Source organism: Vulpes vulpes, chromosome 15, assembly GCF_048418805.1.
Source record: "Vulpes vulpes isolate BD-2025 chromosome 15, VulVul3, whole genome shotgun sequence".
NCBI classification, from domain to species: Eukaryota; Metazoa; Chordata; class Mammalia; order Carnivora; family Canidae; genus Vulpes; species Vulpes vulpes.
The window spans coordinates 46,321,677-46,335,466 of NC_132794.1; the positions used below are offsets into that span (position 1 = coordinate 46,321,677).

The 13,790-nt window shown below is 38.7% G+C and overlaps 1 long non-coding RNA gene across 1 annotated transcript in view; it reads right to left on the bottom strand.

Annotated features, from left to right (window-relative positions):
• The window catches only part of LOC140595797 (uncharacterized), a 39,713-nt gene extending 26,544 nt beyond the window's left edge, over positions 1-13,169 (bottom strand). The window contains exon 1 of the long non-coding RNA XR_011997675.1: positions 12,886-13,169. This is a non-coding gene — a long non-coding RNA (uncharacterized lncRNA). The remainder of the gene's footprint in view (positions 1-12,885) is intronic.
• Between the last annotated feature and the right edge of the window lie 621 nt (positions 13,170-13,790).

Sequence of the window (13,790 nt, forward strand, 5' to 3'; positions counted from 1 at the left end):
GGAATAAATTCTAAGAAATTTTATTTTTTTATTTTCAAGCCTCATGAATTATACTGAGAATAAAAGAAAAAGAATCTCCTAAGATTCCAAGTAATCTGAAAAATCCATTTGTATGACAGCATAAAGACTGATCAAAGCTCTTTTCTCCCTCCAAGGCTCTGGTCAATGCTCACATCTTGAGATGTCTGAGGACTCCAAACGTGTCATCCTGAGACAGTGATCTGCACCTGATTTTGCACTTACAAAGCTGACTCAATATACATAAGCATATTTTGCTGTAAGGTAAGGTCTGACGTAAGCACACATGGAGTTATTCTATTTGTAGTTCCTGCCTTTGGGGAATGAGCATTCTAAAGCAGGAAGTCTGTACATGCTTCTGTGCTGGTGTCTACACCAGCTGCTACAGCTGTTGCCTCAGTTTGAAAAGTTCCCCATCCTCCAGTTCTCAGCTTATTGAAATGTTTTAAGTTTCACTCAAATACCACCTCCTCTCTGGAGATCTCTCTTACTCTCCACAATTAGAATGAATTGTTCCTCTTCTACACCCTCTGCAATATATTATCTGTCCTTCTATTTTGCTCCCGTCTATCCTTCCTTTTCTTATAGTTAGTTCCATACCTATGGTTCCTTTTCTCAAGCAGAAATTCGTAAAGGCTTCTGAGTGTCCTAGATAAAATCCGACAGACAGAAGTAAAACTTAGTTTGAACCAAATTATGTTGGCTCTCGTATGTAAGTTATATTTTGTTCAAGAAGATTTTAAAAATACCTTTTGATTTCACATCCAGAATTTTCCACGGAAACATTTTTCATGTCTTCTGAACTTACTTTGTTTTCATGCTGTAATGAGGACATTTCAGAGATCAAGAATACAAAGCCTTGCCTGACTTGAGAGTTGCCCATAGCCCAGGCATCAAACAGGGATTCTGTTATATATACCTCAGAAAGCCAAAGGCAAGACTCTAACCCAAAGGCCGGCAATTTAAAGATGCTCGCTTTATTCTAGTCCTCTGGCTATGACAGAGGAAAGCTTCCTACTCCCTGCATTTCCCATAATGAACTCCTCCTAGAAGTATGGAACAGATTGTTGCCCCAAAATCAACCCTTCAAATATCACACTCCAATCCAACTACAAGAAGCAGCACCTGGAAGATTAACACATCACAAAAAATACTTGAGTGTTGTATCATGTCGCAAACATCAAAAATGTAGGGCTATGCAAAGACTAGAGTGGAAAAAGGAGAGAAGACCAACCAGCCACCACCTCCTCCTCACTCATGTCCCCAGGATTCTTACTTTCCCAGAATTTTTCTCAAATAATTTCTTTGTATTCCTAAAAGGGAAAATTAAAACATAATATTACATGAAATAGGTTCATGAGACATGTTATCCTTATTTATCTGTGTGCTTGCTAGCCTTATAATCATCATCCTGAGGGTGAAGGGTGACTCTAGAATATAATATCAGAGAGAACACAAAAACTGAGATGCACAAGTACATGCATCTTCCCTAGAGACAAAATACACTATTTTACTCAATAATTTTAAGAAAATAAGTCAGAAAAATAGGAATCTTTAGAAACAAAAACAATCTTTACAGCTGTAATTCAACTCTTTAGAGTTTTAGAAACAAAAACAATCTTTAAACAGTGTTAATGCAACTCTTAACCTTCCATGAACTGTCCTCAAGTTAAAGGTGACCAGATGGCTAATTTGGTAGCAATTTTAAGAATATTTCCAGGTTAAAAACAAAAAACAGGACTCTATTTCCCAATCCTGCCCACCCCCTCCAATTTTCTAGGATAATGAAAAAGAGAAAAGCAAGGAATGAGTCAATTCTTGAGACCAATCAGGAAAAACCCTGATATCAGGCACTGTTTAGAATTACTCAAGTACCTTTTACAGGTGGTCCTGAACAAAGACATGTGGAAAAGTCTCAGGAGACATGAGATCCTTTTTAGCTGCCAGCACAAGCTGGTTTCTGAAGGAGACAAGGCATATAACCAGGTAACGCTGAGTCGGCTGTGTGCAGGTGCCACGGTCCCTGGAAGACGGTTCTCTAAGAATCCTGGGATTGTGAGGAGAGTTGTACCACAGCAAGAGGTAACTGGGGTGCAAGAGGTATAAACCGTAAGGTTCACAACCAGACCGACTTGACTCACTTTACTTCCTGTTGTCTCCTTCCCATTTCCTTCTTCTTAAGCATGTGTCAGGACACCACTAGAACTGAAAATGCAGTACTTTCTATAGCTTCTCCTGCAGGGAGAAATCTGTTATCCTATAAACTATGCTAATTTTTTAAGTCTTTTTCTGATGTCCCTGGGAATGCATTGAAGAACATGTTTCACTTTGTTACCTGTCTGGGAATTTTTGTTGTTAAAGTGTTTGCAATTATCAGAAGAACAAAGGTCCCTTCCCCCTTAAAAAACCAGGTGATTAACAGTTGCACCTTTCATTCAGGCATATCAATCAGGAATGAAAGACTTAGGGACGATAGAAGATACATAAAGTGGTGTTCTGAATATCCCCTTTAGAGAGCAATTCAGTGTCAAGGAAGAAGGAAATGAAGGGTGCCTAAAAACCTGAGGCTCCAGATGGCAGGAGGAATAAATTGAGGGGAGAAATCTTAAAATTACTTAAGACTTTTTTACAGTTTCAAGGCTGCCTGGGTGGCTCAGTGGTTAGGGTTCAGACTCTTGATTTTGGCTCAGATCATGATCTCAGGGTCATGAGATCAAGCTCCACATCAGGCTCTGCACTCAGTGTGGAGTCTGCTTGAGATTCTTCCTCCCTCTCCTTCTGTCCTTCCTCCCCTAAAATGAAATAAATACACCTTTTTCAAAAATGTATTTACAGCTTCCACTAAATATCAGAAGAAATTAATCTTTATTTTCTAAATAATAGTTAAGGATAAAAATCGTTGTCCCAAAAGCTAGTTCAGAAAATAGCCAGGGGGAACCCATAGTACTGTGTGTGTGTGTGTGTGTGTGTGTGTGTGTGTGTGTGTGTAAAAGAAAAAAAGAAAGAGAGTGAAAAGCAAAGACCAGCATAAATCAGTAATTTATTTCCATGTCTAGTGTTTCACGCAACCCCCATTCCAAAGCGCCTTTTAAACGTTTATGTAACTGATGACCCCATGATTAATTAGGAGTAAAGTTAACAAGCAGATTATTTATAGTCAAAAATCATTCATTACAGTGCAGCCACCTTCACTGCCCACCTAACTACACACAGAATTCGGCACAGTGAGAAAAGGAGAAGAGGGAGAGGAAGGAGCCAAGGAAGGGGTCTGAGAGGGCCTGAGCCCTCCGGCTCAGCTCATTCCCCACTCCCATCCTTGGGAGCACCGTGCCCTGCCCCTTACCCTGAGACAGCAGCTCAATCCCACAACAGCCTTTGTCATCTCCAGGAGTCTTTACGACCTAAATTATATTATTCATGGTTCTGGGAAATTTACCTCCTGCTCTATGGTAATTTATTTCTCCACCAACTAAAGAAGGGATTTAAAAAAATCACCTTCTCTCTCCTACCATTGATCAAGCTCCTCTTCCTCCTCTTCCTAACCCTTTGCTTAATTAACTTCAAATCTGCAGCTTGAAAGCGAGGCTGCAGAGTGGCACGGGCTGGCAGGTGCGTGCCCGAGTGAGGTTAGATACTCAGCTTTGCCAAAGGGGCCACACCGCTGCTTAGGCAGGCCGATGTTTAGGCGGCCTCTAAGGATAATTGTGCCGTGGATAGAACATTTGGTATCTACACCTTGTGGAGAATTAATTAACAATATCTGATACAGTTTCAGAAAGTGTCTGGAGAGGATAAGGTCACTTCACAAATAAAGAGCCTGAGTTAAGACTACTGAAAAGTTGTCAGAGCTTATACATTGAATTCAATTGCCAATAAATAAATACATAAATACATAAATAAATTTTTCAATTGCCATTTTAATCGAAATACTAATGGGACATTTATCTGTTTTTAATAGCTGATTTGACAAAACCATTCTAAACTATACCTGGGAGAGTGAACTATCAAAGTATCCAAGAAATTATTTATTATTTTTTTAAATAATAAAATAAAGGTGGAAAATAGTATCAAGCAGAGAGAATTTATTTGTGTTATTAAACCATATTATAAAACAAATAATTAAAACAGTGTGGTGGAAATCTGAGAATAAACAGATAAATAGAACAAAATATGAAGTTCAGAAACAGACACGGGTGCATATAAAACATGGTAAATGAAAGGGTCTCATATCAAATCAGAACAATGAATTATTTGAATGCTAGGCTAAATAATAAAAGGAAGGTATTAACTTGTTCCCTCATAAAAGATACCAGCTTAAATTCCAGAAGTATTCAAGAACTAAGTACGAACAATAACACCATTTTCTAAATCTAGTAGAAAAAGATTATCAACATTTTTCTGATCTTGGGGCATAGAAGTTATGAATAAATAAATATTGTAAGGGTAAAACCAATAAAAGACAATACTGATAGATTTAACTACCTATAAAGCAAATTTCTTAATGTCAAAAATGCCATCAACAAAATTAAAACTTAAAGTTAAAACATGATTAAAAAATTAAAAATGAAAAAAAAACAAACAAAAAAAAATTAAAAATGGAAAATTCACTCACACACAAATAGTAACACAAAAGATATTCATGGCAGGAAAAAAAGATTTTCTTCAATTATACACCACTTAGAAATCAACAAAAAATAAAATAAAGACCAAAAAATATGTTCAAAAGATATAATAAATAATATAATTAACAGATAATTCAGAAAAGAAAAACAGGACTGAATAACATATGAATTTTTACCCTTCTTAATAACAGATTTAAATTTAAGTAACAAAATACTGTATTTTCTCTACCACTTTGGCAATCATTGAAAGAAAGTATGCCAGTTAGTTTGCAAGGAAGTGGTGGCTTTAATCTACTGCTGGTAAAAAGTAAATATTTCCTACTTTCTGGAGGAATATAATGACAGAATGTATCCAAAGCCTTAAAAATGTGCATACTCTTTTAATCATAAAGTCCATCAGAGATATTTTCTAAGATTTATTTCAAGGATATTAATAGCATGTTATTTATGCTTCAAAAAATATAAAACAATAAAAAGATTAAAGTAAATATTATAAAGTTACTTAAAATGATGCCACAGAATAACAGTGATATGAAAAAAAATGTTCATAAGATACGACTAAGTGTTAAGGCATATTTTAAAATAATACAGTTCGGGGGCACCTGGATGGCTCAGTGGTTGAGGATCTGCCTTCAGCTCAGGGCGTGTTCTGGGGTCCTGGGATCGAGTCCTACGTCAGGCTCCCCACAGGGAACCTGCTTCTCCCTCTGTCTATGTCTCTGCCTCTCTCTCTGTGTCTTTCATGAATAAATAAAATTTTTAGGAAATACTAAAATCAAATAATGCAGTTTTGATTTTGTAAACTCACACACACATACGTGTATACACATATGCAAACACAAACACATGACTAACTAGAAGGCTATCTCTCAAAATGCTACCAGTTGTTATCATTGAATGGTGGGATTACAGTAATTTTTGTTTTCTTTCCCAAGCTTTTATGTGTTTATAAAAGCCAACAAATTTTATGTAGACTTAAGATGATGATTTTTTATTGAAGAAAATGTTACTAAAATAGTAAAGACAAGGAGTAAAGTGATTAAAATGGAATGAAGTACTTTATATCTCTGAGGAGATGTTTCTTTTCAAGACTAAAAATTATTCTTACAGTTTTTTAACTACATCCTTCTTAAATTCAAGCACCAAGACACAACTGGTTAGAAACAGTCACTGGCAATCTCTGATTTGAATTTAGTTGCTGGAAATACACACTTTGACACCTGGGAAAACAGGCAACTGTATTAGTGGATTTACTTTGTCTTATGGACTATGCCTAAATTGCTTGTTTAGCTCTTGGAAAGTTACTGGTAGGAGCAGAGGGAGGTTTAGAATTTAACAATGTGAATAGTATTTTTAAAAATTCTCTGGTTTATCTTCCCCCAAGGAGATGAGGAGAAAAAAAACAAAACCGAAATCTTGGTGGCTCCAGGGCATTTTCTATAACGAGACACATATAACTCGCCTGGAATGAAATGGATATTTAATCCATTTTCCTTTCCTGTGCTTTTAGCCTACTGTAGCATCCAACTCTTAAAGCATTTCTACAGCCAGTTGTCAGCAATGGCACCAGACTTACCCTGGCCTGGAATGGCCTAAGGGGTGGCAAAGCAAAGGCCCTCAACTCCCAACCACTCCTCCACTTAGAAACAGATCAAGAAATATCCCCAGAGATCCCAGGATTCTTTGAGAGCCATGTAACCTGGGGCAGGCCACTTCACATCCCCAGTCCTCAATTCCTCATGTGAAAAATAGGGATGATAAAGCCAAATTTATGGAGTTTCCATAAGGAATAAGTTTTACCAAAAGGATACAAATGGCTTGGGGAGAAGGCCCTGCAAATGCACTGCTATTTCAGTGCTATGCCGAAAAAGCCATTGGTTTCAGCAGAATGAGAGTTGAGTCTTCACTGGGGCCGGGTATTGCCAGCACTCTCACGGGTCAGAGACTTGTGGGGCCACCTTTCTGCTTGACCACTGCAGCCACTAGATGGTGTTGACAAAGGGCATAGGAAAAGAATGCTTCTTACCCAAACCAAAATCTAATGTGAATTGAGAAGGAGAGCAATCCATGCCTCCTCTGGTCTGAGTCCTTCGAAATCCCCTCTCAGAGAAATCATTGATGGCAGAAAGGTTTAAGTCCCTTATTTTATTCAAACTTGTACCACAAGCAGAATGTATTTTTCCAGCAGCTGTTTCGTGGTAATTCTTCCTCCTCCTCTTGCACTTGCCCTCTCCCTGTGGGTGATACCCGAAATCCTGCCCTCCCTCCTCCTTCTCCATGCCCACTTCACTATTAACTTACTCCACTGCTTTCTACTTCTGCAGAGGAGCCTGCAAGCCTAGTTAAAATGAGACGCTTAGAAACTAGCATAATCATCTCCACCGAAGAAAAAATGAGAAAAGAAGGGAGAGGGTGCTCTTGGAAGATGTTTTGGGGAGTTTTCTGTCTGGGGGACTATCTTTACCACTTTACGGGGTTTATAGAAATGTCTGATCAATGAATCTAAAATACTGAATCTCTGAGATTATGATTGTTTGCTATTTATGTAATCAGAAGGAAAATCTTACAGGAACATGTTCACAGTGTTCCAAATGGCCACCACCAAAAAATACAGCTGTTCTTACTCCAAAGACTTTCTTTCACTAACACTTTTCCAAAGAAATGAGAAGAGTCAAAAGTCAACTATCTGCTTTTTTCAAATAAATTTAAATCCAGCAACATTTATTAAATCTTTATTAGACACATAGCATTTAGTCTAGCCAATACACTGAAGACATAAGGAATAGGGCTCAAAATATAGGTTTTGGTGTTTGGTTTCCAATGTTGTTCCCATCATTTACTAGCTGTTTTAGTTTCCTAGGGTTGCAATAACACACGATCATAAACTGGGTGGCTTAAAACAGCAAATTATTTTCTCACGGTTCTGGAGGCCAGAAATCAAGGTGTTGGCAAGGTTGGTTGCTTCTGGAGGCTGAGGAGAAATCCATTCCATGCCTTTCTCCTAGCTTCTGGTAGAGCCCAGCAATCTTTGACGTTGCTTGTTTTGTAAAGGTGTCACTCCAATCTCTGCCATATGGTCATGTCTGTGTGTCACAAATCTTCCCCTCCTTTCTTCCTTAAGGAGACCTATCATTGGATTTAGGGCCGACCCTAAATCCAGGATGATCTCATTTCAAGATCCTTACCTTAATGACACCTGCAAAGACCTTATTTCTAAATAAGGTCATATTCACAAGTCCTGGGGATTAGGACTTGAACATACCTTTTGGGGACCACTATTCAACCCTCTATACCACCTCTGTGACTTTGGGCAAGTTATATAAACTTTAAAAGTAAATTCTCCTGTTATTAAGGTGTTATTATTATTAATAATACTAATAATAACTGTAGAATCATAATCAAGATTAAGTAAAGTATGTTTATAAAGTGCTTAGTGTACTGCTTGCTTCAGATTGAACACTCGGTAATTATTAACTGCCAATGTTACAAGTAGGGCCATTATTTCACTATTAAGCACTCTGCAGGATTCAGTAGTGACAAAGCACAAATCTTTCTCCCTCGAGTCTTATCATCCAGGAAAGGATGGATGCACATTGATTCCAGACTTGGCTCTTCTGTAAACCACAAAGTCCTCAATATTATTAAATACATACTTGCCTCAGCCGTCTGAGATTGCAGGGGACAGGCTACAGGTTGATGCGTGAGGTGATGATATAAAGACTGACCTCTTTTCCTTTCTTTTTTTTTTTAATTTTTATTTATTTATGATAGTCACAGAGAGAGAGAGAGAGGCAGAGACATGGCAGAGGGAGAAGCAGGCTCCATGCACCGGGAGCCTGATGTGGGATTCGATCCCGGGTCTCCAGGATCGCGCCCTGGGCCAAAGGCAGGCGCCAAACCGCTGCGCCACCCAGGGATCCTTTCTAAATCAGCATGGTCTCCTATCTCATCTTCTAGAACCTATCAAGGGAACAGCAAGTAAAAGAAAAAAATGCTGTTGTTCTGGGAATTCTGAGAGGGTGCTCATTCTGAAGTTTTCTACACTGATGAATGAAGGATCGCTTAAAACCCCTGGCCAGAAAGGCCACCTGTGTGACACTCTGCAGACTCTGCGGGTGCGGTAGAAGGCAAAAACTCTCCACTAATCTTCCTTCCTTGCCATGGTTTCCTTTTTTTTTTTTTTAATAAATTTATTTTTTATTGGTGTTCAATTTGCCAACATACAGAATAACACCCAGTGCTCATCCCGTCAAGTGCCCCCCTCAGTGCCCGCCACCCAGTCACCCCCACCCCACGCCCTCCTCCCCTTCCACCACCCCTAGTTCATTTCCCAGAGTTAGGAGTCTTCCATGTTCTGTCTCCCTTTCTGATATTTCCCACACATTTCTTCTCCTTTCCCTTCTATTCCCTTTCACTATTATTCATATTCCCCAAATGAATGAGACCAAATAATGTTTATCCTTCTCTGATTGACTTACTTCACTCAGCATAGTACCCTCCAGTTCTATCCACGTTGAAGCAAATGGTGGGTATTTGTCGTTTCTAATGGCTGAGGAATATTCCATTGTATACATAGACCACAGCTTCTTTATCCATTCATCTTTCGATGGACACCGAGGCTCCTTCCACAGTTTGGCTATTGTGACCATTGCTGCTAGAAACATTGGGGTGCAGGTGTCCTGGCGTTTCATTGCATCTGTATCTTTGGGGTAAATCCCCAGCAGTGCAATTGCTGGGTCGTAGGGCAGGTCTATTTTTAACTCTTTGAGGAACCTCCACACAGTTTTCCAGAGTGGCTGCACCAGTTCACATTCCCACCAACAGTGTAAGAGGGTTCCCCTTTCTCCGCATCCTCTCCAACATTTGTTGTTTCCTGCCTTGTTGATTTTCCCCATTCTCACTGGTGTGAGGTGGTATCTCATTGTGGTTTTGATTTGTATTTCCCTGATGGCAAGTGATGCAGAGCATTTTCTCATGTGCATGTTGGCCATGTCCATGTCTTCCTCTGTGAGATTTCTCTTCATGTCTTTTGCCCATTTCATGATTGGATTGTTTGTTTCTTTGGTGTTGAGTTTAATAAGTTCTTTATAGATCTTGGAAACCAGCCCTTTATCTGATACGTCATTTGCAAATATCTTCTCCCATTCTGTAGGTTGTCTTTTAGTTTTGTTGACTGTATCCTTTGCTGTGCAAAAGCTTCTTATCTTGATGAAGTCCCAATAGTTCATTTTTGCTTTTGTTTCTTTTGCCTTCGTGGATGTATCTTGCAAGAAGTTACTGTGGCTGAGTTCAAAAAAGGTGTTGCCTGTGTTCTCCTCTAGGATTTTGATGGAATCTTGTCTCACATTTAGATCTCTCATCCATTTTGAGTTTATCTTTGTGTCTGGTGCAAGAAAGTGGTCCAGTTTCATTCTTCTGCATGTGGATGTCCAATTTTCCCAGCACCATTTATTGAAGAGACTGTCTTTCTTCCAGTGGATAGTCTTTCCTCCTTTATCGAATATTAGTTGACCATAAAGTTGAGGGCCCACTTCTGGATTCTCTATTCTGTTCCATTGATCTATGTGTCTGTTTTTGTGCCAGTACCACACTGTCTTGATGACCACAGCTTTGTAGTACAACCTGAAATCCGGCATTGTGATGCCCCCAGCTATGGTTTTCTTTTTTAAAATTCCCCTGGCTATTCGGGGTCTTTTCTGATTCCACACAAATCCTAAAATAATTTGTTCTAACTCTCTGAAGAAAGTCCATGGTATTTGGATAGGGATTGCATTAAATGTGTAAATTGCCCTGGGTAACATTGACATTTTCACAATATTAATTCTGCCAATCCATGAGCATGGAATATTTTTCCATCTCTTTGTGTCTTCTTCAATTTGTTTCAGAAGTGTTCTGTAGTAGTTTTTAGGGTAGGTATAGATCCTTTACCTCTTTAGTTAGGTTTATTCCTAGGTATCTTATGCTTTTGGGTGCAATTGTAAATGGGATTGACTCTTTCATTTCTCTTTCTTCAGTCTCATTGTTAGTGTATAGAAATGCCACTGACTTCTGGGCATTGATTTTGTATCCTGCCACACTGCCAAATTGCTGTATGAGTTCTAGCAATCTTGGGGTGGAGGCTTTTGGGTTTTCTATGTAGAGTATCATGTCATCAGCAAAGAGGGAGAGTTTGACTTCTTCTTTGCCAATTTGAATGCCTTTAATGTCTTTTTGTTGTGTGATTGCTGAGGCTAGGACTTCCAGTACTATGTTGAATAGCAGCGGTAAGAGTGAACATCCCTGTCTGGTTCCTGATCTTAGGGGAAAGGCTCCCAGTGCTTCCCCATTGAGAATTATATTTGCTGTGTTGCCATGGTTTCCTATCACTCTTTCATACTTTGGGACAATAGAATGTATGAGGGTATAATCTAAAGCCTATATGCACAATTTATTCTTTCCACAATGTCAGCCACCACAAGTGGACGTCAGCATTATCCCAAAATGAGAAGGAATGTCAAAGGAATCAATTAACAACAAGTGGAGTATTAATGGATAGAATATCCACCGAGGTAATGGATTAGGCATAGAGAAACACACGTATACACAAATGAGAAGAACTGTGTACAACAAAAAATTCTCACAATACCATGATTCTCAGTCGCTGAAAAAAAATGTGTAATTATTCTCAGTTGAATTTCCTTCTTAGTCTTAAATTTGTTCATTTTTCTGTGGGACACAAATACCTAGCAGAAAAGTACAAGTTTCACCCAAATCAGTTAATAAGATATACATCCCAAATAACTGGTTGGTAAGAAAGTCCCAAATTTTCATTCCATTTATCAAGTAGTTTCATATATTTAGTAAAAATAATCAGATTTTATATAGACATGACCTTTAACATCTATATGTTAGTTAATTGTATGCCAAACCTTTGAGGATTAATTTAAATGAATCCTAATGAAAAAGGTAACAACACAAGCTTAACAAAATAAGGGGTTCGAACTGGGTGGGGAGGAAGTTGTTTGTTTAATTCTTAAACAACAACAACAACAAAAATAAACAAATATATAAGAACAATAGGCTGACACGTTGTGAGCTTTTAAAATTTTTTAAGTAAAAGATCTTGGGAGGCAAAGAAAAGATGTATTTTAATGCCTAAAATCCAAGGATGTGAAGAGAAGAGCATAAACCATTTCTTTGTTCGGATTTAGCTACACATTTTTTTGTGAAGGCTGCTCTATTTGGAGCTGACAGGGTGAATGAGAGGGCCTATTGGTCTGGTGGTTACATGATCCTATGCAAAATGCAGATGGCAATAGAAATCATTCCCCATATGCCCTGACTTGGATCATCCCCTGTGCTCTCTGCAGAAAGGGATTATTCTATCCAACTCTGTGGTCAGTGGTAAAACTATTTGTTGAACTATCCTAAAGTACAGAGTCTGTTCTATTGATGAATTGATGACTCAAGGGGTTAAACAAATGATTTGGTGTTTTCTTCCCGTGGAAAAGAAAATGAATGATGAATTCAGATGAGGCCATTATGGAAATTGAAATCTGAGATGGTAATAGAATGAGGGACTCCAACCCTGGAGCGACAGAATCATGAAATCCAAAAGGAAATGATATTCTGGGATCCAATGACACAGCCAGAGATGGACTTGTCACAACTCATAGGTATGATGCCAAGCTTTGCCCTGGTGCTAAGGAGAAAGAAAACCTTGGCTCTATGTTCCCTTTTGGAAAGTCACCCCAGCTGCACAGACATAGTTGTCAACTATTAAATCTTGTAGAAAATAAAACAGAAAAGGATCACTCCATTGATCTCCAATTAAATGCCACATGCATACCCAGAACCAACCTAAGTTGCGTGCAGCACTCTAAACATTCAAAAACTAAACACTAAAAAAAAAAAAAAAAAAAAAACCAAAAACTAAACACTAAAGCTATTTAACATACTTTTAAGGTGTTGGCCTCTTGGAAATCTTTTTTTTTTTTAATTTTTCTTATTTTATTTATTTATGATAGGCACACAGTGAGAGAGAGAGAGAGAGAGAGAGAGAGAGAGAGGCAGAGACACAAGCAGGCTCCATGAACCGGGAGCCCGACGTGGAATTCGATCCCGGGTCTCCAGGATCGCGCCCTGGGCCAAAGGCAGGCGCTAAACCACTGCGCCACCCAGGGATCCCGCCTCTTGGAAATCTTAGGGAATGTTATTATGAGAATCAAAATCAGAAACATATGTAGCATCCATCTTTTTTTTTTACCAGACTCAGAAGATTCCCAGAATCGTTGAAGAGCAGTAGCAGAGATGTGCAATGGAAGGCAAAATGAAGAAGCTCTGTTCGTTTGTAGGTCTGGGATCTCTAAGAAGGGCAGAAGATCATAGATGATCAAGGCATAGATTTTCTCTCATCACTCTCAACTGTCTTGCTAGGTTTTGAGTCTGGAGTACAAACATCAATTAAGTTCTCCATGAGATACTGTCATCAGGAGTATCCATGCCTCCACGTAGAACTTCAGAGGATCACAGGCTTGCCACAGATCCCCTTTTATCCTAAAAAGTATAATGTGTTAGTAAGTGCAATGTCTAGGTCACCATGTATCAGTCTATTTCTCATACCCATTCTCACCAGAGAGTCCTTTTGACCTTTCCCTCATTTCTTCTAAGAGGGCTAAAGTTATAGAAATGTCTTCCCTTGGAGACTCTGGAAAATTAAGGGAAAAAATAATTAGAAGTTAAATTAAATTAGCGAATATCCTTAGAAAGGATAAAGGACATGAAATACTTCACTACCAGGGATTTAAACATCTCCAGGGATCAGTGAATCCCCAAATGAAATTTAAATCCAAGGCTACTTGACAATTCCATTTTTAAAATGTGATGATAGTTTACATCTTCGTCCACACTGAACATATGCCTTTTCGCTTCAAGGACTTTTGGGAAGAGAAGAGTGACACAAAATGCAACACGAACAAGGAATGAAAATTGCTTTGGACATTGCACTTTGGACATCCAAACCCAGGAGATGCCAGGCTCTGACACTCCATATTTCTTTCTTTGATCTGACTCTTCAAACACAATCCATGTCCTGGCAAATTTCCCTAGTGTCCCTGGTAAGCTTCAAAGTAAACCGCTGGTTGGCCCCAGTACCTCTACATTGGCTTTCCC